Source organism: Zootoca vivipara, chromosome 7, assembly GCF_965207765.1.
Source record: "Zootoca vivipara chromosome 7, rZooViv2.hap1.1, whole genome shotgun sequence".
Taxonomy (NCBI): Eukaryota; Metazoa; Chordata; class Lepidosauria; order Squamata; family Lacertidae; genus Zootoca; species Zootoca vivipara.
In genome coordinates this window covers 86,417,295-86,434,918 of record NC_142590.1, presented here as the reverse complement: position 1 = coordinate 86,434,918, position 17,624 = coordinate 86,417,295, and the positions used below count along the sequence as shown (strand labels likewise).

Here is a 17,624-nt window from a genome sequence, read left to right as displayed (position 1 = left end):
ATGGTGGCAACAGTGCACATTATTAATCCTAAAATCCCAATATATTAATCCTCTATTAGGTCCAAAGCAATAGGACCCAACTACATTAGTCAAAAAGCAACATTTTAAATACATTATAAACATGCAGCAATACATGGCGCTGTAGAGCGCAAAACTTTTCTATGTGTTTTTACATAGGGTGTTTTTTTTCTTTTGTTATAATGATTTAATTTATGACTTATTTATAGCGGGTTTTTCCTGTGTATAGATCCACCCGTAGTTTTACCTCAGCATTCCTACTCGTCATGGACTGCTTGAACACAGAATGGTAAGAGGACAGCTGGGGAACTCCCAAGGGACGAAGGCTCAGAGCCCAGGGAGTGGGGGTGACGAGTGGTCAGAGGGAGAAGGCTGGGAGGAGGTGGTGCTGGATGCTAAAAAGGCAACAGGACTTAGTGAACTGGTAGAGGCTGTGACAGACAGAAGTTCAGAATCAGGCAGAAGCTGAAGCAGGAAAGGGGGAGGGGGAAGGCCAAGAGGCAGAGATGAGTCAGGTTGGTGAAGAGTCATAGGTGTACCCCACCCCACCTGCTTGTCTCCCGGAACCAGAAGAGGTATGAAAAAGGTGGATGAGAGGTTGGCTTCACACAGGCACAGTCTCTGATTGCTTGGGGAAATCCTTGGAAAGGAGGGGACTTAGACAGCTGTGGGGAGGTGGGGACTTTCATTCTCAGCAACTGGTCCATAGGGGCACGAGTTCTTCTGCTCATTAGGCCAGACACTCCACCAGGCCTGTGGCTACTTCTGCATCTCACCCAGGATGGAAGCTGACAAACAGCTACGGTAGGGATGGAGGAGAAATTTGATTCCCATTCCCATTTGAATGTGAACCTACCTAATTTGCACTTCCAAAATTGTATGAGAACTAAAATCCCCATTTCTCCAAATTCTGCAGTGCGGTTATCGGGCCAAGTACCGCATACAAAAATACACACACTGAGTTAAAATGTGCATAAATGTGCATATTTTATGAAAATAACATAGAAAAATGCATTCTAGTAGGTACCGTAAGATTTATTTGCAAAAAGTAATGTAGGCTACAAGCACGTGTATATTAGAAGGCATTTGCTCTAAAATGCTTTTCTCTTGAGGACTTTAAAAAATGCAAACTGGTGTGGGAATATATATTTTAAAATGAATTTAAGATTGGGGGAAAAGAGAATTGGACAGATTCACCTATAAGGAGCTTACCTACCATAAGGATTCACACAGATGACCATGTTGGCACACCTTTTTATAACCTCACCTCCTGTGGAGCAAAACTCTCTGTACCATTTCCCAATTTGCAGCCCTAGCAAATCACACATTCCACCACATGTTTTAGCACACATCTGCACCCGAGGTGTGGCTACATCTTCCAGCTGTGGCCAAGATGCCACAAATGGCAAAGCTGTCCCACAGGGGCAATATAGTAACCTCTGCGGTGTTTCCAAGTGGCTACATGTGACCACTTCCTAAATGTTCATCTGAATGTGTGAGGGGGGAAATGTTCGTTTTATTATTCCATCCATTTTCGTTATTCATTATCTTGTGTGTTCAATTGCTCATTCATAAAAGTCACACTTGTTTCATTATTGGTTCCACATTGCTTGTTTCATTTTTGTTTCTGTGACTCCCCCCACCGCCACCCCCACCCCCATTTCTTTAACTCATTTTTTTCCTCCCTGCTGCTCCCCTGTGATGGTAGTATTAGTGGCGGCGGCAGCATAGGAAACTTCAATTTTCCCAGAATGCCTTGGGTGTTCCACAGCATCCCAGGGTAATAAAAATCTATGAGCCCCATTGGAAGCCACCACTTTTTCCTTGAACGATGCACCGTTTGAGACACTCTGAGGCGGCAATGTGCTCCTGTGCAACTTTATTTCCAATTCATCCCAACAGAACTTCTGCAAGACAAGCTGCTCAATGGCAGCATGCTGATGGTTCAGAACTAGGATATGAGCGTCACTCCAAAAATTACATTTTAACATGGCCTGTCAATTAAATGTAGCATCCTGCACACCATTCCAAACAAAAGTTCCTTACTCCCAATTGATATCACAGAGAGTTGTGCATAGATTTAAGGCTGCAATTCTACAGACGGCATTCAGCCAGCTACAGGTTTCTAGATGTAGCTACCTGGGCTACATCTGCTCCACAGACAGAGATGCCCTGTCAACCGTGTTCCACCAAGTGGTGGTGATCAAAATGGGGGCATTCCAGCCGAGGCACAAAGCCACAAATCGGGTTAAAGGCTTTCTGTAGGCAAAATAAAGCTGGATAAGCTCAGTTGGTTAGAGCATGGTGCTAATAATGCCAAGTTTGCAGGTGATAATGTCAAGGCTGCAGGTTCAATCCCCATATGGGACAACTGCATATTCCTGCATTGCAGGGGGCTAGACTATCAGGGTTTCCCAAACTTGGGTCTCCAGCTGTTTTTGGATTGGACTACAACTCCCATCATCCCTAGCTAGCAGGACCAGTGGTCAAGGGTGCTGGAAACTGTAGTCCAAAAACAGCTGGAGACCCAAGTTTGGGAAACCCTGGACTAGATGATCCCCCAGAGCCCCTTCCAACACCACAATTCTATGAGCAAGATAGATCTTCCTCATAGAATTGCTTAAAGACCTTCTTTAAGGCAGCCAGGCACATTTACATGAAATTGAACCCCACTGGCATCGATGGAATGCCCAAGCGCCTTAAGGCTGATGATTTCACACACATTAAACTTTAGGCAAACTTTCAGAAATATGATTCACGTTCTGGAACTTCCACAAGTTTTGGAACTTCCTTTTGAAACGCATTTTTTAGATACACTTCGTTTTGAAAAAACAGATACCCTCTAAAATCTTAAATTTTGCTGATGAATTCTTTGGCAATCATGATGTCTAACCTGCAAGGGAAAAATACATCTTGGATATAATCAGAACAAATTTAAGCATTTTCAAGTCCCATTGCATTCAGTGGGAGGCATGTACGCATGTTCTTAACTCTCTACTTAAAATCAAAGACATTTAATAGGGTTAAGCTTTGACTGTATAGTACTTCTTGTTCCCCTTTACAGCCCATAAAACCTTTAAATCCAGCAGAACATCCATTCAGATTTGAAAAGCATTTGGCAAGCGGGCTGAAACCCAGAGAAATTGTTCTTTCAGCATGCCTCCCCGCAAATTGGTTCCCCTCTAGAGCAAGTGAATTGTGTTCTTCGTGCCTATCACCCGAAATCTGAGCAACGCGACCAGCATTTTCTACTGAATTCCAACGGGGTCCTGTTCACACGATCCTGCATGAAGCTACGCGTCACCTTCAAAGTGCAATGTTCTAGTTAGCAAAATTGTGGGTGGGTTTGCTTTGTGCCCCGCTCCCACGATCACGAGTTCTTTTCCTCCCTCATCCTCCCCATCTCATATTTAGAAATGTCAGGTCATCCCTCCCAAAAAAAATGCACCACCTTGCCATTTTCGCGATAAATTTATTGAATTTATCCCTCCCTATGGAACTGCATGCCACCAACTGGACTCCATCCCGCGAGGGTTAACTGAAGGGTAAATTCCTTAGGCTGTGATCCTAGGGCGCACTTACTTGAGAGCAAGCGCCCTCGAACTTGCCGAGACTTACTTCTGCGTAAAGAGGCCTTTTAGGGTTTCAAGCGTTGGGAGAAGCGATGCTACATACTGAGGGGTTATTCCCGTTGAAATGAATGGCCCTGGATTCTGAGGAAGCGTGGATAGGATTGGAAAGCACCGACCTCCCTGAATTTGCGCCATGGATTTCAGAGGAGCCCTAATCTAGGCCTCCATTGACGCTGGCTATTCGGCACGTGCGCTTAGGATCTTAGGACCTTAGCCTTAACGTTTAAGGTGCTAAAGGATGATAGAACCGTAGAGCTGGAAAGGACCCAAAGACTCATCTAATGCAACCCTTTTGCAATGCAGGAATCACAATAAATATAATTCACAGGAAATCCTAAGAAAGCGATCCCTGCCTTAAGACTGTCCTGCGGGTGGAGGGTGAGGAAACCCGTTTGGAGGACTGAGCCCGGTTTGGCATTTGCTCACCCAAAGGGAATCCCCGCCAGCCGGAGTCAAGCAAGGCAAATAATATTATTCCCCTGCAGGGCGATCTGTTTGTTTAACCCTTTCCAGAGACGGGTTCCTCCGGCTTCCCGAGATGCCTCTTCGCCCTCCTCCCCACCGACCCTTCTTATCTTCCTTTCCTTCCAACCAGCCCGCGAGGCTGTTCCTTTTCACTTCGCATAACATCTCTGCCTTGCCACTCCCCTCCCTCGGGCTCCCTCTCTCGATCCCTCTGTCTAGGTCTCTCTTCTCCTATCTTTTATCGCGTTCTACCTTCCACTTTCCAAAATAATCTCTCCTCTCCCACTTTCCAAATAAGATGCATGTCTCTCTCCCCCTCCCCCGGCAATCTTCTCCTTTTTTCTGTTGCTGCGCGCCTGGCGGAAGCGCCTCCTCGCTTGTTCCTTGCAAGAGGCGCTTGGAATCGGGACCCAAAACGCCTAGAGAAAAACTACTCTGGACAGGTAGCGAGGCGGGTGTGTGTGTGTGTGTGTGTGGATTTGAATCTTCTCTGGGCTTTCGAGGGGAAGGTTTGCTTCCTGAACTGATCCACCATCAGGTTATGAAACTGAAGTTTCGATCGTCGGGTGTGCGCTATATAGAACACGCACTCTGGGATCCTAAATGTTAATTTCACACAGCATGCAGTTGCCTTGGCAGTTTCAGGGCTTTTGCAGGCTGTGGTGTTAAGTCAATTTCACCGCGAAACGAGACCCGCTGAAATTGCTTCGCGTTGAGCTAACGGCTGAAAAACATAAAACTGCGACTCCCGTGATTTAAGGTGATGGCGAGGTGATCGCCAAGTTTTAAGTGGCCTGCGCGGGTTTTAATCAAAGTTAGTCGCTTTAACCAGGTTGCATTTCGGGGTGGGGCGGGGTCGATTATGCAAGTCAAGGGAAGAGGCAATAAATAATTCAGCAGCCGCTCTCCAAAACGGATTGCTTTGCCTGCTCGCACATCTTATTTGGAAGGAAAGACATTGCTAGGTTAACCTGACCATCAGCCCGATCCCCAAACAGGCTAAGCCGAAATATGTGGTTCAAACCGGGTTGGTGCCTATGCATACATTTAAAGCACATTATTTCCCTCAAGGAATCTTGGGAGCTGTAGTTTTCCCGCTCACAGAGCTATAATTCCCAGCACCCTTTCCAAACTATAATTCCCAGAACTGTTCGAGGCAAATAATGTGTAGTGTCAATACAGCCTGAGATCGCGGGGGCCTAAGTCCTTCGCTGTCCGCTCATCGAGAGCAGATTTTCTTTTCCCTAGAATAATTCCTCCCCAGTTCCAATCAGTGTCATTCGCAATTTGCTCCCCGAAGTCGATCTTCTAAACAAAGTGTCTCGTGAGTTGGTACCGAACAAGCTTATTACTGTACTCGAAAGTAAGTCCCAGTAGTCTGGGATTGCGCCTGAAGTGCTGGGCAGCTGTGTCCACGTCCTGCAGAGCGCTTCCTGCTTGTTTTTAATCATTTGAGAGATCAGGTGTGCCTTTGAAGAAAACAAATCTCAAGGTGTTTCATCGATATATTTATTATTTTTTATTATTGTATTTTATTAGCACCGGGGGAGTAGGGAGTGATCGGTTTACTCGATAGATCTCAGCTTGCATTGGAGCCGGTATTCACTGACTATAGATTGGACAACTCCAGGAAAAAAGGGTTTTAAAGAAATCGCTAGTTCTTAGATCACTTGAGCAAATAGATGGACAGACAAATATATGGCAGACAAATCGCCTCATCGAGATATAAAATCGACTGACGCCCCATCCTTAATGAATACAGTTCATTAAAGCCTAATTTAACATCCTAATGAAGAATTGAGTTGGTAACTCGACATCGGTTAAATGCTGCGCTTGGGTCCCAGTTAATACTATCCAAATATTAAACATTATTTAACCGTTGCTGAAAACTGTAAATAATGATTGATTGATTGATTGATTGATTGATTGGATCTGAACTTGTTAACGCAGAGCACAGCGATCCCAGACACCTTAACTTGTCAGTGGGAATCTACAAACAATAGAAATCTATTTTGTACGTTTTTCAGAGAGGTTGCAGCGAGCGAACACATAAAAATGAGCTTTGTGGCACCGCAAATACTAACAGATGTATTCCCCTCTGGAAATTGTTAGTAAATCACACGAGCGCGCACGCGGCCACATTAAAAAAAAAGTTGTGCGGAATATACATATATACATATATTATAAACAATATAAAATGATTGTGTGTGGGTTTTTTAAGAAGCATTTTATATTTTACATGCGTTGTCAAGTTTATAATGCTACCCAAACAGGAAACACATCACCGTGTAAGAGTACAGATGTGGTTGACACAAAAAGTCTTGGTATGAATGGGTGTACAGTATCTATTTTAAAGATGGCATGCATGTCATCTAGATCTAAAAATCACTTTAAACAGCATAAATTAAATTATTCTAGAGGCATACTCTAAAACAGACGATATATGTCCATGAGTTGAATACGGAACAGTCTATCTTCTGATTTTTAAAGATGGCTCATAATTCACAGACTATCACCTACAATGAATTCTGCACAGATCCAATACACATCATTCAACCATGACAAGGGAGTAATTAAGACGGGCAGAAAATTGTCACTCAAGTTTCCACTCCCTAATCAATCGGGGGGGGGGGGAATCAGAAGATATCAAGGATCTGCATTTTGAATTTGCTCTTGAGGTCCTGCGTGATTTTTCAGCTATGGAAGTGGATTTCCAGCTTTAGGGAAGGTTCTCTGTGCTCAGGTTTTGGCAGCCAGATTTGAAACTTATTTTTGTTGTTGTTTAGCCGTGTCGGACTCTCCCTGGCCCCATGGACCAGATCACGCCAGGCTCTTATTTCAGCTTATTTTAGCCGAGTTTAATTAAGCGGGATGAAGGCGGGACAAGACCCAGCCAAAATGAAGTACAGTGGTACCTCGGTTTATGAACACAATTGGTTCCGGAAGTCTGTTCATAAACTGAAGCGTTCATAAACTGAAGCGAACTTTCCCATTGAAAGTAATGGAAAGTGGATTAATCCGTTCCAGACGGTCCGCGGAGTAATCGTTCATAAATTGAAGCGAACTTTTCCATTGAAAGTAATGGAAAGTGGATTAATCCGTTCCAGACGGGTCCGCGAAGTACTTAAACTGAAGCGTTCATAAACTGAAACATGGGTGTAATTGGTTTCGGAAGTCTGTTCATAAACTGAAGCGTTCATAAACTGAAGCGAACTTTCCCATTAAAAGTAATGGAAAGTGAATTAATCCGTTCCAGATGGGTCCGCGGCGTTCATAAACTGAAAATTCATAAACCGAGGTGTTCATAAACAGAGGTTCCACTGTACTTTTAAGACTGCGATCCTGCTCCACATTTAATTGTCAGCATCGTAAGCCTCATTAAAGAAAAGGGAGCTTACGTCCGAGTCGGGCAACGCATGTCCTGGGCTGAGACAGGGGGAAACACCCTTAAATCTCTTCCATGTGAAATAAGTAGGGTGGACCGAAACGGCCGTTTTTCTGACGCAAATGCCGACTTTCTCTTGCCCCGAGCTCTAGAAAGGAACAGCGGGACGGTTTCCTGGAAGCTCCAGTTACTGTATTTGAGGGAGAATAGACAATTTCTAGCCTTTTTATAAAGTATTATCATTTGCATAGATAGATAGATAGATAGATAGATAGATAGATAGATAGATAGATAGATAGATAGATAGATAGATAGATAGATAGTAACATTGGGAACCTATGAGAAGTACCGCTAGCTCAAATACCGAAGTTTCATCTAACCCAGTTTTCTGTTTCCAACGACGGACAGTCAGGTGTTTCTGGTGAGGCTCACAAAAAAGACCCGATGCTGAATGTATGTTATATTTCATTAGAGGCGACTCCGCTGGGCATCTCTTCCATTTCAATGGAGAGAGACTCTAAGGAAAAGAGATGGGAAGTCGCCACCCGGTGAATGTTCGACGGCGGAAGCATCAGAGTGCACAGGAGCCAACTCCTAGGGGCCGAGGCGGTCTTCGCCCCCACCCCCAATAAAATACTTGAAGGGGCTTCCCCCTCCAAGCTGATGAGCATTGCCATTCAAAGGGTGTGCATGCACCGTTGTCATGCGATCCATTGTGCGGGGCGGAACTTACCTGTAAACATCCCCCCCCAATATAAGTTGGAACCCCTGTCAGAGAGATACACAGAAATGTGGCTGTGAAAAGTCTCCTTCTTGGGAAAGAAAAGCCATGCAGCAGAGCGACCACGTCTGCAAATGCAATGCAAGTAGCAGGAAGCCTCTTGGGCTGACCCCATGGTTTTCAGATTACGTGGAGGAGAAGGTCGGAGCAGAGGGACAGGCAACCTGTAGCTTTCCAGGCGCTCTTGTGCTCGCAGCTCCCATCCTCCCTGACCATTGGGCATGCTGGCTGGGGCTGAGATGATGGGACCCCAGCTCTCTACCAGTAGAGGCTATAGGGCAGCTTTTAAGGGGAATTCACAGGCAGAACTCCTGGCGCTTTGAGGGGAGGGTAGAAATTCTCTCGAGGCAACCCTCCTCAATGAAGAAGAAGTATCTGAGGGGTCGGCTTCTAAGCTTCTAGTTGGGACTGTGCACGGTCCAAGAAAGGCGGAGTAAGGGTTAAAATAAATACTTGCTGGTACTTAAATAGGGTAAATGCTCAAATATAGGCCAGCATGATTATTACCATATCGCAAATGGAAAAGTGTGGTGAGAGAATAAGTGGCTTTGGCATAGAAAGATCGTGGAGGAATGGAGATTTGATTTACTAATGTTGTTTCTTTCTTCATATCCTGCCGAATGCAGAATAGGCTTCCCAACAGTTCACAAGTATAAAAAACCAATCACACGTGCATTAATTAATATACAGAATTAAAATTAACGCGAAATAAAACCATCCCGTTGCAACAGAAAAGTAGAATCACCCCTTATTAAAATATACACCAAAACAATCCCATTTAAATGACATAGCACTGTAATTAAAAATAAGAGAGTCGGGGCGAGAGAGCCCCCTGAATCAACCAAGCCCCTTCCTGGGGCTTCCTGAATCAAGAAACAAATTGCAAGTTAATTTAAAAAAAACTAATTGCAAAATGGGGTGGGAGGAATTGGGGGTGTGTGATTCCTAGTTCTGTGTAACTTAGTTGCAGATGCCTGGAGTCATGCGTGCTCTGGCATCTCAGCAGGAGACACTCACAAATATGTCTCTTCTCCCAAGGTGGAGCTGAAAAGGGACTTAGCAAATGAGGTTAACAACCCTAAGAGTACATAAGGCTAGCTGAGGAAATGAACAGCACAGGTGAGTTCAGAAAGTACAGGCTAGGAAACTTGGGTCTTTTTTTCTCTCCATTCTCCCAGGCAGACGCATCAGCCTTTAGTGCAAGCTGAGTTGTATCCCAACACTTTCAGCATGCACTGTGTTGAACACCCTAAGCCCACAATGCTATACCTGCTTACTTAGGAGCAAGAACCCCTGAATGCAGTGGGGATTACTTCTGGGTCAAGGTGCCCCTTCAAACATGCCTCAAGTGCAGTCTGGTATAGTGGTTAGTGCATTGCCATTACAGCAGGGGACTTAGCTGCAAAATCCCCACTCAGACGCAAAGCTTAGATGACCTTAGGTCAGCTGATGTCTCAGTCTTACAGGGTTGGCGTGAGGATAAAGCGGGGGGGGGGGGGAGAGACTCAGCTCTTTGGAGGAAGGAGGCATTCGAATGTTATAAATATGTGCACATAATAAGAATTATCACAGACTCTGCTTCTTAAGTGCCGAGTGTGGCAGGGTGTCACTGGAGGTGTAAATGATTGTTGATGGGGGGGGCAGAACCTTAGATTTGTATTGATTTTGATTGATTTAGGTGGGGAGATGGGGAGCTACCCCCCCTTGACTATGGCCATGTAAATGACCATCAGATTTTGAAAAGCTGGAATCATTGGATCAAGTTCATCAGTTTTGTTTAACTAATCAAACTAAATACAGTAACTTTAAACTGGAGTCTGAATCAGTGTGAAGTTAATTGTTACTGTTTTGAATTGTCTTCCTTAGGGGGTCGTGCAAACCCCTGTTTTGAAAAATGCTTTTTATAGGGCAGGGTAAAAAGCACTGGACCCAAATGGGGGGGCGACAAAGTTTGGGAGCCACAGTTTTAAACGCTCAGCCCCATAGGAACCAACTCCTAGGGGCCGAGCGGGTTTTTGTCACCCCCATAAAATATTTGAGGAGACCGCTCCCCAAGTTAATGGGCATTGTCAGTTAAATGGTGTGCGTGCACCTCGTCATGTGATCAATTTGCGGGGCGGGGCTTACCTGCCCCTCCCCTCAGTATTTTATTAAAGTTGGCACCCCTGCTCAACCCTGTTAAAAACAGATTCGGGATTGAGAGACTCAATCTCTGAAATGTTTCCATTTTGCGGGCAGAGAGGGGCATCTGGGAAGGAGTGGTGTGCGCAAAGTCCTGTGTTCTCCGGGTCCATGAAAAAGACAGGATCCGAACCCAGGTCTCCTCCTAATGCCGGGCCTGTTTGCCTTTGAGGCGGCAGTTTGATTCGGCCCCTTCCTCGCCGCCGGCAAGCAGCCCCGGATTCTGTGGAAAGCCACCGATTCCGATTCTCAACCCCTGCTAAGGACGCCACGTGTCTTTGTTAGGGCGACAGGTCCACAAATCAAAAGCGAAACGTGTGGGGAGGGGATGGATTAGGCGTGGGGCGTCTAAAGGGCGCCGCTCTGTCTGTTGCAGGGTCCTGGAAGAAAACTTACCTGGACAGCTCAACCCTCCTAAATCTACTCTCCTCTCCCCTCCCCCTCCCCCTCCCCTCAACCTTTGCATTCAGCCCAGCTGCGAATTATTAATACCCAGCGCTCGGAGTACTTCTGGCCGTGCGCTGGAAAACAATGCTAGGGTAATTACGGTCCTTTATCTGGCCATGCTTTTTGTAAGAGAAGCAATATAAAGAGGAGGAAGAATGAACTATTTGGATCCTGCACTCATTTATTTATTTTCTTATCTCCGCACACACGCACTCAAAAAAATCTGTCTTATCCATGTTACCGCATATAATTGCGTCCTGGCAATGCATACAGTTGTGTTTTGGCAATCCAAAGGAATTTCCCCCTTGCAAATAAAATGTGGTTTGGGGATTTGATTTGATTTCACTTCCAACAAGTGCTTGCAGAGGCTCGCTCCCTGGAATCATCTCGCTTTCTGTGTCTTCCCAGAGACTATTGCTTCTGAGATCTGCTCCGCCGCCACCTGTATTCTTAATGCTTCTGTTTAAATGCTTCCTCCTTATCTACACCCACGAAGTCTTATACTGCCAACTGTATTCAAGAGTGACTCGCAAGATTCTTCTGCAATACTGTACAGTGTAGACAAGCGAGGCTGTGCTTTTGAAGATCAGTGAATTTCTACTAGAGTAGAGACAGTCAAGATTGTTACTAGAAGAAGATCTCTGTACTGTACATCAAAAAGAAAAAGAAAAAAAACTTTGTCCCTCCAGAGGTTGCCGAACTACAACTTCCATCAGCCCCACCTAACAAAGTAAATGGCAAAGGATGATGGGAGCTGTAGTTGGAGGACCAACCATTGCCCACACCTGATATTGGATTGTTATATACGGACTGAGGTGCAGCAAGGCAGTTCTTATAAAACGTTAGGGAAATGAATGGCAGGCAGGCCTATTAATGTCCATTAAAAGCACAATAGCTAAAAATAGAACTGCCTGAGGCATTATAATCATACTGTATTTCCAATGTTCAAAGGAAGCATGTACTCATTATACAGAAAAATGGCACCACCCCTGCACAGACTGAAAGAATCCCAACATATTCAGAAGTAGGAAAAAAATATATTTGAGAGGGTGGGGGACCCAGAAAAACTACCCAGTCGGGACTGGGCATGCTCTGTGGTTGTGGAATGCTGTTAGCTCAGAAATGAGTCCCATTGAGTTCAGTGTAATTACAGTGTAAATGCAGCTTTCCCCATCACTGTGAAGGGAGAAGCTGTGCCCATTGCCCAACAGGCTGGGACCCGTCTGTCTTGAGAGACAGTGGAGGAGTGCGCCTTTGGGGGTGAGGTCCAGCTGTTGGAAGGTTGCAGCACCTGCTTTGGCTGTAGGGAGAGACACGTTTTGTTGCAGCTGGGGCAGATGAAGGCGTCCGGTTGTGCTATAGTAGCCCTATCAGGAGAGCAAGCTGGTAAGCTTGGCTTGTTTCGAAGGAGAACATAAAAGACCCTGCTGAATCAGGCCAATGGCCCATCCAGTCCAGACTGGATGGGCCATAATGGTCAACCAGATGCCTGGGGGGAACCCTCAAGTCAGGGCTGTCTCAAGCAGGTGGGGCGCCCTGGCGCTGAGGCGCGGAGATCGCTCCAGCGCCCCCGCCCTCGCAGCGTGAAGCACGGCTTCTGCGCGGCTTTGTCGCGCAGTGCCCCACCTGACGCCCCACGCCACCGGGACTACACCTAGAGCCGGGCCTGCCTCAAGTAGAACTCAAGCACAACAGAGTTCTCCCCTCCTGTGGTTTCCAGCAAACCACAGATAAAAAAATCCAGAGATAAGGAGACTTTCTGGTTTAGAGGAAAGGTGAGTCAGAGGCAACATGATAGAAGTGTATGAAATGATGGATGGTATAGGGAAAGTGGATAGAGATTTCTGCCACCACACTTCTCATAGCACTGGGACTCGTGGACATCCAATGAAGCTGACGGCTGGAAGATTCAGGGCAGACAGAGGAAAGTATTTATTCACATAGCACAAAGTGACACTATGGAATTCACTTCCACAAGTGGTAGTGATGGCCACCAACTTAGATGACTTTGAAGGAGGATAGGTCAATTCATGGTGGATAAGCGGCTTCTATCAATGATGACTATGTTCCACCCCTGTATGCTTCTGAATACCAGTTGCAAGGAATCACAGATGGACAGAGCACTGCTGCACTCAATTGCTGCCTCTCATAGGCCTCTGGTTGGCCGCTGTGAAAACAGAACGCCGGGCTAGTAGGCCATTGCCCTGATCCAGTAGGTTCTTATGTTCTTATTTCTCTATTACTTCATTCAATTTTTCTCCCACCTTTCCTCCTGAAGGGTCCAAGGGCAGCAGACAGAGTGATGATGAAACATTAAAACACAACAACTAAAAACAGTTTAAAACATTCTGTAAAACAGCTAAAACAATTCTCAACTGGTGATCTAAGCATTGCCAGGAACAATGTTCTTCAACCATCAAATGGCTAGGTAAACCATAATGTTTTAAAATATATCCTGAAAGTCAATAAAGAGGGAGGCAGATGCAACTCTCGAGGGAGGGCATTCCACAAAATGAGAACCACCACCCAAAATGCCCTGTGGATGGTTGCTGCCATCCAAGCAGCCCCCAATGTCAGCACCACCAACAAGGCTTCACCATCTGATCCTAAGATCCAAGATAGTTGGTACTGGACCAATACCTTATGACCTAGCAAGGCAATGAGAGCTGAAATGACTAGAGGGCAGAGATCCTGATAATTGCTTTACCGGTACTAGCTTCTCTGCAGTCATGTCAAGCCAGAAAAGGTGAACTAAAGTTCCTCAGCCACTCGCTCTGTTTTCTGACAAGCACCGGGTGCCTGGGTCATTTTTATTTTTCTGGAGATGACAAGGAAGTGGCTTGATTCTCCCCTCTTTCCATGGGAGTATTTAGGACTGAATCATAAAGGTAAAGGTAAAGGGACCCCTGACCATTAGGTCCAGTCGTGACCGACTCTGGGGTTGCGCACTCATCTTGCATTATTGGCCGAGGGAGCCGGCATACAGCTTCCAGGTCATGTGGCCAGCATGACAAAGCCGCTTCTGGCAAACCAGAGCAGCACACGGAAACACTGTTTAACTTCCTGCTGTAGCGGTTCCTATTTATCTACTTGTATTTTGACGTGCTTTCGAACTGCTAGGTTGGCAGGAGCTGGGACCAAGCAACGGGAGCTCACCCCATCACAGGGATTCGAACCGCCGACCTTCTGATTAGCAAGCCCTAGGCTCAGTGGTTTAACCCACAGCGCCACCTGGGTCCCAAGGACTGAATCATAGTCACTTTCAATTCTTGCAGGCCTGATTCAATCCAATTGAAATGAAGGGAAGCTGTGCAACCAGAGTGTGGCTTTGCAGACAGAGGTAGGAATAAAGAGCCAACACATAAGAGATTGGCTGGAACTAGGGCTACATTTTATTAAGTCATCTGAACTGTTTGGGGTGAACAAGCCCCTGCCAGATTTATTTATCGAACAACATTTGCATACTGCTCAACTGTAAATAAATGAGGGTAATGAGAGTGGCTGGCATTCCCTTAAGCCCCACTCGTTCAGGAGAGTAGAGAAGCCTCATGAGTTGAAAAAAAAGTTTAAGATAACCTCTTCTAAGAAAACATAGACTTTTCTTTTGGGGGTAATGGGATTATAGGTACCTAAACAATATAAAAACTTATTTATGTATATGACCACAGCAGCTCATATGATATTTGCCCAAAGATGGAACGAAGATAACGTCTCGACCAATAAAGGATGGCAGCAAAAACTATTGGAATATGCAGAAATGGTGAAACTTACAGGAAGAAATAAGAAATCAAGATGACCGAGTCTTTAATTCAGAGTGGAAATCATTCATTGAATATTTTTTTAAAAAAAATATTGCAAACAGATACAATCATTAGCAGGATTAACCTAAAGGTGTGCAGTGAGATAAAACCAATTTTGAATATATGGGATAAGTAATAATTGGGCTTAAATAAGGAGATGCAGGAAAAATATTACAAATATAAACAACCACAGAAAGTGGGGAGGGAGGTCAAAATGGGGTGTTGAAATTTGATGTAAAACAATATTTTTTGGTCTGATGGAAAATGGAAAATGATGAGAGGGAGGGAGAGGGAGAGGGAGAATGTGTGTGTGTGTGTGTGTATGTGTGTGTGTGTGTGTGTGTGTGTGTGTAGGGAAGCCTGTCCAAGCTCCCCATTATTGGGGTTCCACATCTCCAGTCGAGTGGCTCAGGTTAGCCTCAGAGCTGCTTCATTTCCTGCCCACAGGTCCTACAGCCTTAAGCTGCAAACCTCAGAAAGTCTCCATCACCCTCATCCTGCCAAATATGACCAATCCACCTTCTTCATAGCACTTCCTTCTAAGAGAGTCAGACCTGACCCCCCACCCCTCCCAGACTTGACCCCCTACCCCTCCTGCCACCCCCACCCCCACCCCAAGCCTCCTGCATCTTTCCCCTGCCCTGCCTGCAAAAGCCACCTCTGCCTGATGTCACAGTAGGGGCTTGGAAGCCTGTTTTCTTCTCAATTCCACCTAGAGCAGGGGTGGGGCAGCTTTCATTTTCCTGCCCTGGGCCAAATTCCCTTGAGAGTAATCTTTCAGGAGCCACTTGCTGGCAGACTAAGGCAAGTGGTGGGGCAGGGCTAGAGTCAAAAGTGCACTTCTCCTCTCATCCTGTCACTTAATCCTCTCTTTATGTGTATCAACATAAAAAGAGACAATGGCCCATCTAGTCCAATACCCTTTTCTCACAGCAGCCACCTTCTTTCCTGTCTCCCTCTCCCTCTCCACCTGTTTTTCTCTCTTTCTTCCACACCCTTCTCTCTCACACATTTTCTACCACACCCTTTCCTCTCTTTTCTTCTGTCCCTTTCCTGACACCCTTCTGGGCAAAGATTACTCTTGTCAGAGGTCTGGATTAATTCATTACAGAGGACTCCCCCCCCCCCTGCAGCTTAAGTTGATGTCCCAATGGCAAGGTTACAAGGCAGGGGTGGGGAATTTGGCCTGATTTCGAGTCAGTGGGTAGGGGGAGATGGAGGCAGCTGAGACTGTCCGGCCCCTGGGACTTAGTTTGCCTACCCATGGGTTAAATTAATCGGTGCCTATCGGTACCATAACAAAATGCATTTTGAGCTGTAGACCTACAAAGCACCCTTAATCTGGATCGATAAATAAACAGTTATATAGCAATAGAATTAAAACTATCTTTATATAATCATAAAACTATATACAGTATAAATATAGTTTCATTCTAGTAATGTTTAATTGGTTTTTTTAAAAAAGATAGGGTGTTTTTAGCTGTTCTCATTTGATCTGTAAGCTACCTTGAGTCCCTGTCAATGAAAAAGGGTGGGATATAAATAAGTATAGGTAATCAAAACCATCATCCACTGAACTCAGTAGAATTTCCTTTGGCGTGAGGATCTTTGTTCCCCACTGAATGCCACCAGGACTGGGGGGAGGGGGGATAATTCCACGTTCTGACGCAATATTAGTGAATCTAAAAGGGGAGGGGGCATACCCCATCTCTAAGAAGTCCCCGACATTGCATGCAGGAGCTGCAATTAATCTATCCTGCGCACTTACCTGGGAGTACATCCCACTGAGCAGTGGGAAACTGATCTTGGCTACACGTGCGTAGGATGGGGGCTGCTGCAAGACTAGGCGTCGCAGCGCAGGCCATTTTCTCCCCATTTTGCAGAGGGGGAAACTGACCAGAGACATTAGCAAATAAGCGATAAGGGCTGTTCCCCGCCCCCGGGACACCGTTGCCCCCCTTTATTTCTTTATGCAATCGTTTCTCCGTATGCATTGCAAGACATCCACCGCAGCTTCGTGTGTCTGTTACGTTGCTCTTATTATCTTGAGAGACTGCGAGTTGCTTTTTCGTGCTTTGAAGTATTTTAAAAAATTGTTTTTAAGAAATGTGATGTATGCTAGAGAACGAGGATTCTTCGGGTTTGTGTGATCGACTTTTATTTTGGCTGGAAGTGAAGGATGCACCAGTCAGAGACTGAAAGGAAAGCTAGAGAATTTAAGGATTCTGAGCCCAGGAATTTGTTCTGAGTTCCAGAACTAAGTCCTTCTGCGCAGTCCTGTTCCGTCCAAACGTCCATTTCAGCAGGGCCGTTTAGGTCAGGGAGAAGGGGTCGTTTTGCTGGGGGTCTTGCTAAATCCTTAAGGTTCTGCTGCAAATTTTGCCGAGATCTACCTTCTGTCCACCGTCTTCTAAAAAGCAGATTATCAACCAGCAAAATAAGGCCAGAGATTCTTATTTCAAATAAAAGTAGGCAAGGACGATGCAATCGCAATCCGTTTAATAATAAAACCATAATAAAGGGAGATGGAGATGTAGCTGGATGTTCATGCATGCTTTTTTCTTGTGTTTCAGAGATCATTTGTCTCTGAATGTTTTGTTTCTGTGAGTGAACGTGATTGCAGGAAATTATATATATATATTCAGCAGAGAAGGGAGAGGAATTAGGAATAGTTAAGAGCTGTTGAAATTTGAAGACGACAGATATGGACGGGAAGTATCTTGGGATGTTATATGTTCACATCTCCACCGTAATACCTGTTCAGAGCGAGATTTCATCAAGGCAAAGAATCTGGCTTTAGAAAATACAATAAGGTGTCTTCGCCTTTCCTTCAATCTCCGTCTCAGGAAATCACTGCAAGCCTACGGTAAGCACGTCTACTCGGAAGTAAGTCCACCAAGTGCAATGCGATTTAC

The 17,624-nt window shown here is 45.4% G+C and overlaps 1 protein-coding gene across 1 annotated transcript in view; it reads left to right on the top strand.

Annotated features, from left to right (window-relative positions):
- The first annotated feature begins 4,230 nt into the window (after positions 1–4,230).
- The window catches only part of GATA5 (GATA binding protein 5), a 49,733-nt gene continuing 36,339 nt past the window's right edge, over positions 4,231–17,624 (top strand). Inside the window, exon 1 of the mRNA XM_035122892.3 lies at positions 4,231–4,558. The gene's annotated coding sequence lies outside the window, so the exon portion shown is untranslated. The remainder of the gene's footprint in view (positions 4,559–17,624) is intronic.